The sequence below is a fragment of the Bemisia tabaci genome, chromosome 1 (genome assembly GCF_918797505.1).
Source record: "Bemisia tabaci chromosome 1, PGI_BMITA_v3".
NCBI lineage: Eukaryota > Metazoa > Arthropoda > Insecta > Hemiptera > Aleyrodidae > Bemisia > Bemisia tabaci.
Window position 1 is genome coordinate 57,388,782 of NC_092793.1, and position 12,601 is coordinate 57,401,382.

A 12,601-nucleotide genomic window follows, 5' to 3' on the forward strand; every position below is an offset into this window, starting at 1 on the left:
GAAAATTACGTGGAGCACATCGGGAATAGCTCTAATGCACAGTTAGCGTATAGTCCGCAACGCAATCAGGTTTGCATGCCCAGGAGGACGCTCTATGGGTAAAAATAACACATTTTTCTTCTATAAAATTTTTTCCAAAAAAGCTCGGAAGGAGCTACGAACCGCAACCCCCCCCCCCCCCCCCCTCCAAGGAGGAAGGCGCTCAGCTTGGTCTAGGCCCTTTTGGAAAACTTTATGGAAGAAAATGTATTTTTAATGTATTTTAGGAAATTAAATGTATTGTGCAGAACGTGTTTTTGAAAAGTGGACGTTTAACCAGGGATACACTGTATGTCTAAACAGACTCATTCAAGTATAATTTTATTGTTTTAAGACGGTTTTCCCTTCTTTTGTTTTCAGTTGAGCGTATGCGCAGCGTTGTGGTTTACCGATGATGGCCCGATTGAAGAAACTGCGCAACGTTGGTCCAGTCTGGCTCCATTGGACTGTCAAACTAATTCGTGCAAGCCAGCCTTCAGCCAGTTCTCCTCTGCGTGGAACTTTGTCCTCTTTGCTGCGTTGCGCGATCAAGGCGTTACTGGGGTCAACCATAATCGCATCTGCCCACTTTGCAGCAGTTGGATATTCCTATTGGCCTAATAGCCACTTAATACCGTCCACAGGAAAAACACCCTTAACTCCAATCAAGACGTCACATTTTTCTTTCACGCACATTGTTATACCACGAGAAACCCTGATCACTAGGGTGCTTCATTTTAAAAATTTGAATTCTCAATCGTATGCTACGCTTATTTTAGAGCAAAAGAGAATAAATGGTCGTTGGTGTTTCGGCAATAAAAAATTTTTCCAGATTTTTTTTTTTTTTAACTCTTTAGTCCACTTAAACAGTGTTAACTCACAAATCTTAAATCTTTTTTGGAGTTGATTTCCAGACTTTCCGTTGTAAAACTCGTTTTCCTCACAAAATGCAGAAGAGAAAATGTGTTTCATAGTGCTTTACGTCATATATTGTCTAGTGTCTAAATTTTTTCGAGACATGTGGTATTCTTTCAGGTACAACCGGAATTCTCCTCGAGACAGCTGTAATTCTCTTCTCGAGACCTACCATTTTCTGCAAGGAAATTGAGTTCTGATGAACGTTCCGATGGAATTAATTTTTAATTTTTTAATTATCAATTAATACCCCTCTTACCGCCTTAAGGTTTCATGTAATTTTGAAAATTTAAACTGGTATTTCTTGAAATAGCAAATACTGCACTTATGCGCCCTGTCCTCAAAGCCCCTCATTTACAATAACGTGTTATTATATAATAAACTATCTTTTTCTTGTCAGTTTAAACACCCGCAAAAATGCGATTCAACGCAGTTAATTTTTTTTTTAAAAAAAAAGAAAGAAAATAAGGTTGAAAAATAAGCGGCAACGGTGATCTGGACAGAAACTTCAGTTTCAGCTGGACAATGGCCTTGGAGCAGCGAGCGTCGTGGAAGTTCGCGTGACAGTAAGTGATTTCGCACCAACTCCGATCTTCCTCGCTCTGCAAATTCACCCTCCCCCTCGCCCCCCTCGCCCGAACCGTATCAGACTTGATCCATTTTGATAGTTAAATCACTATAATTTATATATTATTTTAAATAAAATCCTTGAGCCGGGACACAAGACTGGCGCTCCGCTCAGTCGCCGGTCGTGGCAATGAACTGAAATCCGAACCGATGGCTAATTAAACGGGCTACGTCTCGAGTCCAGATTTTTTGGAACTGTCCGGGGGCCCGGAACGTATTTCTGCTAAAAGGAACTATGTGCACAGGGTTTGCGTGTAACATAGTTCCTTTTAGCATAAAAAATACGTCCATTTGTGCTATGCTCGACCGTTAGAAATTTCGACGCCCAGTGTGCTGATTTTTCCGCGTCGAGTGTCACAAGTCTCTCACGCGAAAAAATTAAATTTTAAGTGTGGTTTCTTTTCTAAGTTCTTTTAAAAAAATTGACGTTCAATCGAAAATTTTCTTTGCAGATGTTTACGCATATCTGTCAGTCGTTAGACATATTTCAAAATAGAAATTTTCCCCTTGTATCCAAATTCAAACTTAGACATTTTTCATCTCTCTAACGAATGCCTTAAGACTTCTTTTTTCATATAATTTCTTCTCTTCTTTCCTCCCATCCCTCCTGGTTCCTTTATTCTCTCTTTTTGTCCTCTCGATTCACTAGCAGAGCTATCGCGTCAAATTGAAACGTGCTCCCTGTGCAAAAAGCATGCGCCCGAAGCTTTTACGACCCCCTTATTAAGAAATAACATTAATGAATGAATGCAGCTCCCAGGCACCCCAGCATCCGTGAAATTTTTCACATCCCACCTAAATCTGTAATCTTTTCACGATATCGCCGTGCGAGAGGCAATCAACCATAGACGGTGCAAAAGTACATCCTCTCATCCGATGGGAGGTTTCAGGAAGAGAAAAGAGCGATGAGGTATACACAAGCGCGAAGCTCATATCAAGACATGAGCCCCGAGGGGTGCTACTAATGCACTAACGCGGGGGTTCTAACACCGTGCGGCCTACGCTGAAACGTCTAAATCCTCGTTTCCCCAACGACAGAACGTAACTAAATTTGAGCGTTGTAAAATTTCCACCCTCAAATTGTATTTCTCCTTGGAGACAGCGAGGCACTTTTAACTGATAATGTCTCTGATTTTTCTTCTGATTATACTCAAAAATCAGCAGAAGTTTAAAACGAAATTCTGCAGTTACATTTCCCTAATAAATTGTGTCGATGGAGTCACTTTTGCAATTTCGAAATGTAGTTAAGTTCTTTCATCTGATGAATGACGAATACTCGGATGGAACGCGGGGAGCGGCGGGGCTTTTTGGCGGCTGACATTATGCAATGAATGGGCAGAAATTAATCTTAGGCGCTTAAAAATATGAGGATGATGACGACGACGTGAGTTGCTCGGGCGGGAGCGGGCGGGTTTTGAACTTTTGACCCCCCGGCGCGTCATCCGTTGTCTCGGTCAGAATCAAGGTAATAATAATTTAAATCACTTTCGTACAGTCCATAAAATGTGCCAACGTTGTAAGCGACGTTTGTATGATGCGCTTCGGGCGGGCCATAAATAAGCCTCAAAACGCTAAACAGAGGATTTCAAACTGTAATATTAATAAAATAAACGGCTTCATTCTTTTCGGTGACCTCCGGTCCAAATTCGCGCTAGGTTTTCCTTACTCTGCTCTGATCGGGAGGAACAACGTATGGGCTTCCAGGCGTTACCAAATTGAGGCGTCGGGTGCAGAAAGGGCATTTCTTGGTTGCGTTGTTTCAGAATCTCCACTGCTAATTTAAAGTGGAAACAAATGTGTGAATTTTCTAAAAATTTTCATTTTCAGCATTGTTTAAACATGAAAAAAGTGCAGTCAAAGTTTCGACGTATTCCATAAATTTGCGTCCGTCTAATGAATGAAACGTTGGCGGAGATTCTAAGACATCGCAAACAAGAACTACCCTTTCTGCACCCAACACCTAAATTTCCATTGATATTACACAAATTTTCAGGGAAACTTTCGATTTTTTTAAATTGTTTTGATAATTTCGTTCGCACTTCAATCTAAAGTATTCGAACATTTCGAGGATAGCGTTCTTTAAAAACAAAAACAAAAAAAAAATTCGGGGGAAATTTGACAACATCCAAGTGCTTAAACGTCGTTTCCATTGCTGCGACAGTAAAGGAAAATGGTCAGTCGTAGTTCGTTCATTGAGAATTTTTAAGGAAGTCGCTTATGTTCCAATTCAGTTTGGCCTGCGACTTTTTTGTTGCCCACGGCCTATTAGTTGTCATGCTTGATCCCTATGGTGGTTAACTCATTACATGTAAAATCCATGGTGTCCAATCAATGTGCGGTTTCAACTTGAGTCCATCCGTTCCCTTGACTGAGTGGTTACACCGATAAAAATTCGATAAAATTATACATTTTTCCGGTTGAAAAGATCCGCGGAGGGATCATTTGGCGGATCCAGCAAATTGGCAACATTGTCTTCTCTCCATTATATCCATTAAACACATGGAAATGTATATATCGATTCTTGGAGGGGCCTGGTGCTCCAATAAGAATCGATTATTTAGCGTAGGTTTAAATGGAGGAAAATGGTGTTGCCAAATCGCTGGATCCGCCTCTGGGAAGGATGTCGCGCCAGGGTGGCATAGCCATAGAGAGAGAGAAAATCTACGGTCAGAAATTTCCCACAGAGGGAGGGAGGGGGGTCAAGGCAAAAAGTCCTGAAAATCTCGAGCAATTTTGGAATTAGATTGTAAGAGCGGAGAAAAGTGTATGGTTTTTTGCCGGAACTAGCACTAGAGATTCAGTTTACAGGCTCTCTGTGACCACAAGCCAAACATCCCGGAGGACCATACAGATTTCATTTTTGAGATAGCTACACGTAAATAGGTCCTTGTCTGGGGTTGGCACGACCGATGGGTCCATGAAGAGGAAAAAATGGAGTGACCATCCTCAACCTCTCGATGCAACAAAGGCCGCGAACAAGGCAGAAGCAAGGGAAGGAGGGAAGATGAGAAGGAGGACGAAACTCGAGAGCAAAATGAAAATGATCATAAAAATCGTGGAGCTGCAAAGATGAGAATTAGTTTGGACAGGATAGGCGCCACCCACAACTCTCCACTCCCCGCTCACCTGAGGCGGGCAGTCGCGCTGGGCTCACCTGAAAATCGCATTGAAAGAACCAAGACAAAACGCTGCTAAATGGGAGATCATCCTCCAGCGTTGCCGAGAAAGCGCCTGTTGCACTTGTTGCTCTTACGTCCTACACGGCTGCGTTAATAAAAAACGCCGTATTAGCCTTTAGACGTTGCCAAATCTCCCCCCAATAAAATAGCTAATTTTGAAGAAATTTACGCACATAATTTTCCTCAAAATTTTCAGATAATTTAGATTAAATTTCGAAAAGTATTTTCTGAAAAATTGGAAGATGAATCCTTGCAACTATCCCAATAGATCCGTCTTTTATCAAATAAAATTTTCCAACGCTTGGGGGTTCATATGGCGGTTCTCCTTACATAGTAAGGCAGTACAGAAAAGGGCAGTGCGCGCAAAAGTATGGGATTTTCAATTTTGCAAAAAAAACTAGGAGACTTGTGTGTCGAATAAATTTTTGTAGGCGAGTTGTGATTTTATCCTCTATTTGCGTTGATACTTGAAACTCAAATTTTTCATTCCGTATATTTCGTGTTTTGAGAAAATGGACCAGAAGTGAAACAATGGTCATTGCATTCTCATTTCCTTTTTCTTTTCCTTTCCCTCTTCCATCTGGAATCTCCGGACGAGAAATTTGATCAGTGACACTTCCCAACCCCTGAAAACTTCTAGTTCTGTAGCTGACAGTCCCTTTTGAAAGAAGTCACCGATGCAAAATAAAATAAGAATAAAGTCCGTAAAAAATAGAATTGGCAACTACTAAATTAAAAGTCGCGACGATGCCAATGCGTTCGTTTTCATCTCACTATACCTCATTCTGCAGCTTCACTGCACTGCTGCCCCTCTTAGTCTTCATGTATGCCCATTACAGCTTCTTCACTTCACATCAAAAAATCCAGCCCAAAAAGAAATCACGAACTTTAATTTGACATGCTGCGTGGTGATAGGGCGAGCCGTCTCTGATTGGCTGACAGTCCCCGCTTTCCGCTTTAGGACGGGGCTCGAATTTTATCCCTCATGAGAAGTAAGTAACATTGAGTTTTTTCACGGTGGAATAACGCGAAAATGGAAATTCATGTATGCGTTAGTAACTTAAAAGGTCTATACTCGGGGGTGTTTTTTGGGTAAGTATGTAGGAACCCTGCTAAAAAACAATCACGCCGCAAAAAATATTGATTCAAGAAAATATACTTCTTGGCCGCAAATAAGATTTTTTTTTTTTTTTTCAGTAATTTGGAACCAAATTTGTCAAATTACTCAATAGTGACCACCATGATACCCACATGGAAAAATGTCGACACTAAATGATAGTAGGTTGCTAATAAGTTGGTAACATATTGACACCATGTTACACTCGCCAACTGGTTCGAAACAGACTATGTTGCTAACAACATGATCTCAACATGGTATCAACCTGCTCATTTTTGGCGCAGAGGGGTGACACGCAACTTGTACCTCGAATTACGCCTCTGGTTGTTTCATCGATCCAACCCCCTTGTTTTTCCGCGCGGCACGGCAACATCACCTAGGTATGAGAAAAAAGTCTCACCAATTGACACGGTTGACCGGGCGGAACTGAAGTCAAAATTAATTTGTATGCGACAAGGAAAAAATCCCCGAGGAGATCGAAACGCCCCGGCCGCCGCGCCGCATAGGCCTTTGCCTTTGCCTGTTGATCAAGCGACCTACCTGTCGATGTGTTGCAAATGCCATTGTCCTATACTGAATGATAATAGCTTCGATCGTCTCGCTGTTTCCGATCCTCCCCCGACTGCTCGAAGATCGGTTTTTAAGTTGAAAGTTCGATGACAATTTTTCTTCGTTTCAGGAGCAATGAGCTTAGTACTCGTACAGATGGATTATGTACTAGAGTATCTTGTGTAGCGAGAGTATGAACAGGTGTGAAACTCCGAAAATCCGTCGGGCCTCCATCGATGCCTCCGCGAATAAAGTTAGGGCCGAAAAGGACCGCCAAGGCGCCAACCTATTAATTTGAAATTTCGGACTCAACTCTATGCTCTTATGCTTATTGAGGTATTACATCTTGATTTGATCATTTCCAGCTTCTTTCCAGCTCTGATGCTGGCCAAAACATGGGTTTGGGGCCGATTTTGGGCAAAATTCGGATTTTTGGCATTCGACCCGCAATATTCGCATTTCGCTATAAATCAGTCTTCAGACTCATGCTTGGGCCAATATTAGACCCCAAAAGAGACAGTGAATGAACAAAAAATGATGCATTCTGTCAAATATAGACGTTCACGGTTCAATGATACAAAATCGTAGTGTTGAGGAAATTTAGAGTTGGCCCAACAGCTACCTTTATCGATACTCCTCATTTTCGTAAAATACTTCCATTAAGTAGTGGTACCAGTAGATCAATCTTGAGTTTCTCTGCGCCAGGCCTATGGACTTTTTTTCTGTGGACAGTCACACTTCCCTGTCCCCGAAACTTATTCCCAGCTCATCAGTCGTGATTCCTCTTCGGAACGATAAAACCGAGACCTCATTGGAAGTGAGGGACCAGTAATCCTTCTTCTCAAAACAATAAAAACTTACCCACGCAGCATGGAAGCCGAAATAATAATCGACTAAACGAAGCCTCGTGCCGCACAAATGGAGCGGCGTTCAGCGAAAAGCTGCTCTTCAAATATCGTTATGAGCTCCGGTAATGGTGCAATTTCTTATTTTTGAAGATTCTCGTTCGAATGTAAATACTGCTTCGCTTAAAGTTGTGCAAATTACACTTCAAAGCAAGACAGACGGACGGACGAAATTTCATGATGCCCCTCGATTTACTTAAATAACCTCACCAGAAATGAACGTATTTCTGCCAAACGGAACTGTGTGCATTATGACATGAATCCTGAGACCCATAAGGATATATGTATAACAGAGCTCACGTCATAATGCACATAGTTCCGTTTGGCAGAAATACGTTCAAATGAGTTTCACATTTGTCTTGAATTTAATTACCCGCGGATATGAGTCCGCGGCTGGCTTCCACACTTAGAGGTCCGCCATGGTTGCCGAATTTTGCTGAAATATCAATATTTTTCCGCACCCCAAGTTGCACAACGTTATTTGTGAAATATCTGTCAAATTTTGACATTAAAATTAAAATACTTATGATATTCATTAAAACGGTTTTTACAATGAAAAATATCGACAGATAATTTTTAAAATGTTTTGATATTATCTGAAAAAGATTGAGACGACAAGGGCTGATTACAAAACATGTAACATCGTAAATATCTTAAATATAAAAAGGAAAAAGTATAAATACTTTGACAACTCATACTTTTCACTATCTACTGATCAATGTTCCAAAAAAATATTTTAAAAACTTTAAAGCTATGCATAAAAATATTACATCGATATTTTGAAAACATATTGAAATTATTCTTGATCCAACTGGGATACAGCTACATGCAAAATATGTGTATTTCATCCTACAATCTGGCAACCTAGATGGGCCCGCGGGTCCGGAATACGAGCGCACTCTGGCGGCGACACGGGGAACACCTTCGTGTCGGAGCCACCGCGCAATCTCGCCAAGCTGGATTCCGGGCGTTTAATTAAAATCAAATCAGACCATTTCGAAATAATAATAGCTACTTTAAAACCTCTTGACAGTCCCAGCCGAATTGAAGAGTCGGGGGAGGTTAGGGCACGCAGGGGGAACTATGTAAATTTCCCGCTCCAAGGAGGCTCATTTCGGCCCCCTAGTGTATCGCCACTCCCCTCCCGCCCTTAAAAATCGCAGGTACCAATTGCGTTGCCAAAAAACCTTGGACTTTCTATTAAGTTAAAGATGTAGCCATTGTAGAAGATTTGAAGGTTTCTCCACAAGACCTGAGAGTTTCTAATTGTGTTTACGATTTCCAGAAATTTTTGGCCTCTGGATTCCCTCCTTCCCAATGGAAAATTCATATTAGTGGTATGTATTCATCATTTTAAGAATGGAAATGGGTTGATTCCGCTGGGTGGATTCAGCGACTTACTCGCACAATCATTTTTTCGTCTGCAAATTCCTTACATTTACCGTTTATTTCAGTACGCACGAACTCATTTTTTAAATTTATTTATCATGCGGACTTTTACAATAATACTATGATTTTAATTCAAGTAAGTATCGGACCATGCGCTATACTTGGGAAAAGAATAACGTTGTAGTGACTGCTTAACTGTCTATCTAAATAAGATTCCTACATGATTTTATATGATCCTTCAATGCCTTTAATTTTTTCCAGATTACCTACACATCTTCATTTGTTGGACAATACATGGAGGCTGAAATTTTGGACACGTGCATTGTCATCTTTTTTCATACGATAAGATAGAGAAGATTGCAAAGTGCAAGTATAATGCTGAAATTTCGCTCTGAAAGTTACCGTGAAATTGCCCGTAGGGCGCTATTCAAACACTCTGTTAGTAGTATAAGCCCTTCACATCCGCCAGCTCAAACGAGGACAGCGATAGATCAAAAATCAGCCTTCAGATTCCAAAATACATTGCGTTTTCTGTTGCAAATTATTGGGAGAAGAAATTCGCGCAATGATGCCAAATCTCAAATTAATTTTTCGCGGCCCTCACCTTCGCTCATGAGCATTGTGAACTCAATTCCTTTATCGTGTCTTACATTTTTTCACGTAACGGTTATTGATAGTTAAAGTAGCTCTAAAGTAAAGTATCGCAACGGAGCCTAGCGAGATTTTTAAAATGATTCAAATTTTGGTGATATCGAAAAAAAGAAAAATCAAATCCAAGAGAAGTTTGCGACAAAGAATTAGTATAATAGCTGTGATATGAATAGTAGTAATAATTGTAGTAAATATAAAGTAATAATAAGTAGCGTCAAATTAAAAATATTCATATCTTCTCAAGGAGTAGGTTTTCGAACTTTCCATTATGAGAATTACATTTTACGTAAAACTTTGAAGATCCAACACGGGGGCTTTAGATCGTGCCTTGCCTTGTGTATTGCCCACGACTTATCTCTGAAGTTTGAACGTTAATTTTGGCTACAACGGTTTCGACTCTTACGAAAATCTCCGACGAATTTCGGATATAATCACCAAAATAATCAAGATACAGCGCCGGGCTCAGCCCGAAGTGGCAACCGACGTTGTCAGGCGGGCAGAGGAGTTGTATCGGTAATATACTACTCGTAGTGAATTTTGCGCATAAATTATAGTTTCAAAAATGCGCGCCGAGGCCGCGGGCAATTTTATGTAACCCGCGACACTCGAAATTCGAGACGACCGGGAATCGATTGTTCCCCCGCGATGAATACCTCGAGTATCGATCACGAGCGATTCGATGTATCGAAATCTGGTGTCCGCGAAACTTTGTAAATCTGCGAGTGACCGGTTCAGCGTCTGGCGGCCATCTTAACCGCCCGCCCAGCTGGCTGTCCGCTGATTGCTCTGCCTTTTTACTGAAAAACGGCACAATTCCGCGGAGGATCCTACGGAGATGCGCGGTTTTTACTCGCTGACCGCCGCTCCCGTCCGAAATTGCCAATTTCTCGATCCGCCGAAAAAGAGAAATTCCGCGGCGAATCACTTTCACATTCGCGTTTTTTGCCCGCGGAGCCCATGGATTTATGAATGTCGATATTGGTTTCATTTTTTTATGGGTTGGGCTCCTGAAACAGCGACCTACGCCACTGCTTAGCCCGGTTGAGCCTTGACACTAATCGCTGCAGCGGAGGGCTTTAACGTGGGAATGAAGGTTGAGGATCGTTTTATGGGTGTTCCTTAAAATTTTCTGAACTTAAAAGCTGTGCGGATTTTAAAAACTCAACAGAGAAGAACCATCTCACTTCTTCAACGAAAAAAATTTGAGGCTGAAAAAGTTAAAGCGGGTTTACTAGTGTAAAGTTTGTCCCTAAGGTAGGTAACTCATATTAGAAGTCCCTTTTATTTTCTTGAATAATTGGAAATGTAATTGAAAAAAAAGATGGAAATGAATGAAAAACGGCGATTTGCTAAAAAGCGGAATAGCTTCAGTAAGATTTGCCAGTTTTACATCACGCAGAGTCCAGCCCCTAGCTATTGTTCTGGTTGTAGTTACGATATCACTGTTGTGGTAACAAACCGTTCGGATTCTACAGTAATGCTGTATTGATATCGAGACTGTAATAATGTTCACCACGAAAGTAACACTGTAATCGCGACCAGAAAAGGGGGTGAGATCTGAAGACCACAAAGGGCATCATCAGAGCGATAGTTTCTTTCAAATATCGCTTTTTTTCGCATCCCTCTATGGGAGAACACGTGAAGTTGTTACTCTTTTTCTTTTTTAATTTCTTCATTAAAGGGTTCCAGATTAATAAACATACAAAACCAAGATTATTAATCGAATCAAAAACTTGAAATTGGAACACCAAAAACAACTAACTGCTAATCATTTAATTAACTATCGTAAAAAAGGAGGAAATCCAGCAATTCTCAATCTACAAGAAAATATCTTTCTGCGTGTGCTCCGCAATCCTCGCGGTCGGAAGGAAGCACTTACATACAATTTTAAGAATAGAAACTTACAATTTGGTAAACGCTAGCTACAATCAGGGCCCGATCACTTCCGGGCTACCCTTTTTTCGTCGAATCTCAAACGTTTCGGTCATTTTCTCAGCATCCCTTCACGTCGACGCCCCATTCTCTCACCCCTCGTCCATTCTACTTCGCAAAGGCGTTTACGCATCGACCGACATATGGTCACCAATCATCAAGCAGCAAGTTCCTTTTACTATTCTTGAGAAACTGTGATGTCAGATCGCTCCCGGCGAGAAAAAAATCGATCATATGTGTTGTTCAGCTTCTGTGCATTCTTTTCTATGAAGATTTAGAAAAGTAGCATTTGATGGTACTAACAAGAAAAAAAAAAAAAGATTAGATTTAAGTGCTGCGACTCTCACTGTCGACAATAATTTTCCCCCTTCACTGGAAAAAAAAATTGTATCTAGAGTCCAGACTCTTGAAAACATTGACAAGAAAAAGTACTCTTGATTCAATCAGATTCAAGCTTAAATCAAAAGGAAATCCGCTCAAATTAAGAGGCTTGGTTCTTGATATAAGCCTAAATCTGATTGAATCAAGAGTATTTTTTCTTGTCGATGTTTTTAAGAGTCTGGACTCTAGATCCAATGTGTTTTTTCCAGTGTTGCGTGCGTCAAGATAGAAAAAAAATCATTTTTTTAGAAATCTAAGATGTTCGTCTTCAGAGGCAAATCATAATGAATTGAAGCGTTGGACGCAGAAAGGACATTTTTTGGTTGCAGTGTCTCAGGATCTCCGTTAACGTTACATCCCCTACAATTAAACAATCAAAGCAAATGCATAGAATTCGTTAAAGTTTTTACTAAATATCTTCATGATTTTACAATGCTGAAAACCAAAGTTTTCCAAAAATTAGCCCATTAGTGTTCTCTCTATAACATAAATTAGCAGTGGAGATCCTGAAACACTGCAACCAAGAAATACCCTCTCTACACCCAACGTCTCAAACGTTCCCTTGAAATCTGACAACATGAAGCCACCACAGATGCACCCTTTCAGTGCTTCTCCTTTCACTAGTCATCATCAGACGCTCCGGTGGATGAGTCGTGCCCTCCTCACTAAGAATCAATGTTTTGATAAAAAATAAAGCAAAGTTGGAGTAGATCACTCTCGCACAAGGACAAATCGCAGATCTTCAAATGCTTTACATCGGAGTTACGCTGTTCTTGCTCAGCGGGGCAGAGGTCGCGCTCACAGCTCCGGAGACTCAAACGCCCGGTAAGGAGGGTAGAGACTCATCTCCCGAGTATCATCGAGGAGGGAAAAAACGCATTCCTGGGAACCGTTATCCATCGAAGAATCGTCTTTTTAGGGGTGGTTCGCCGAGGGCT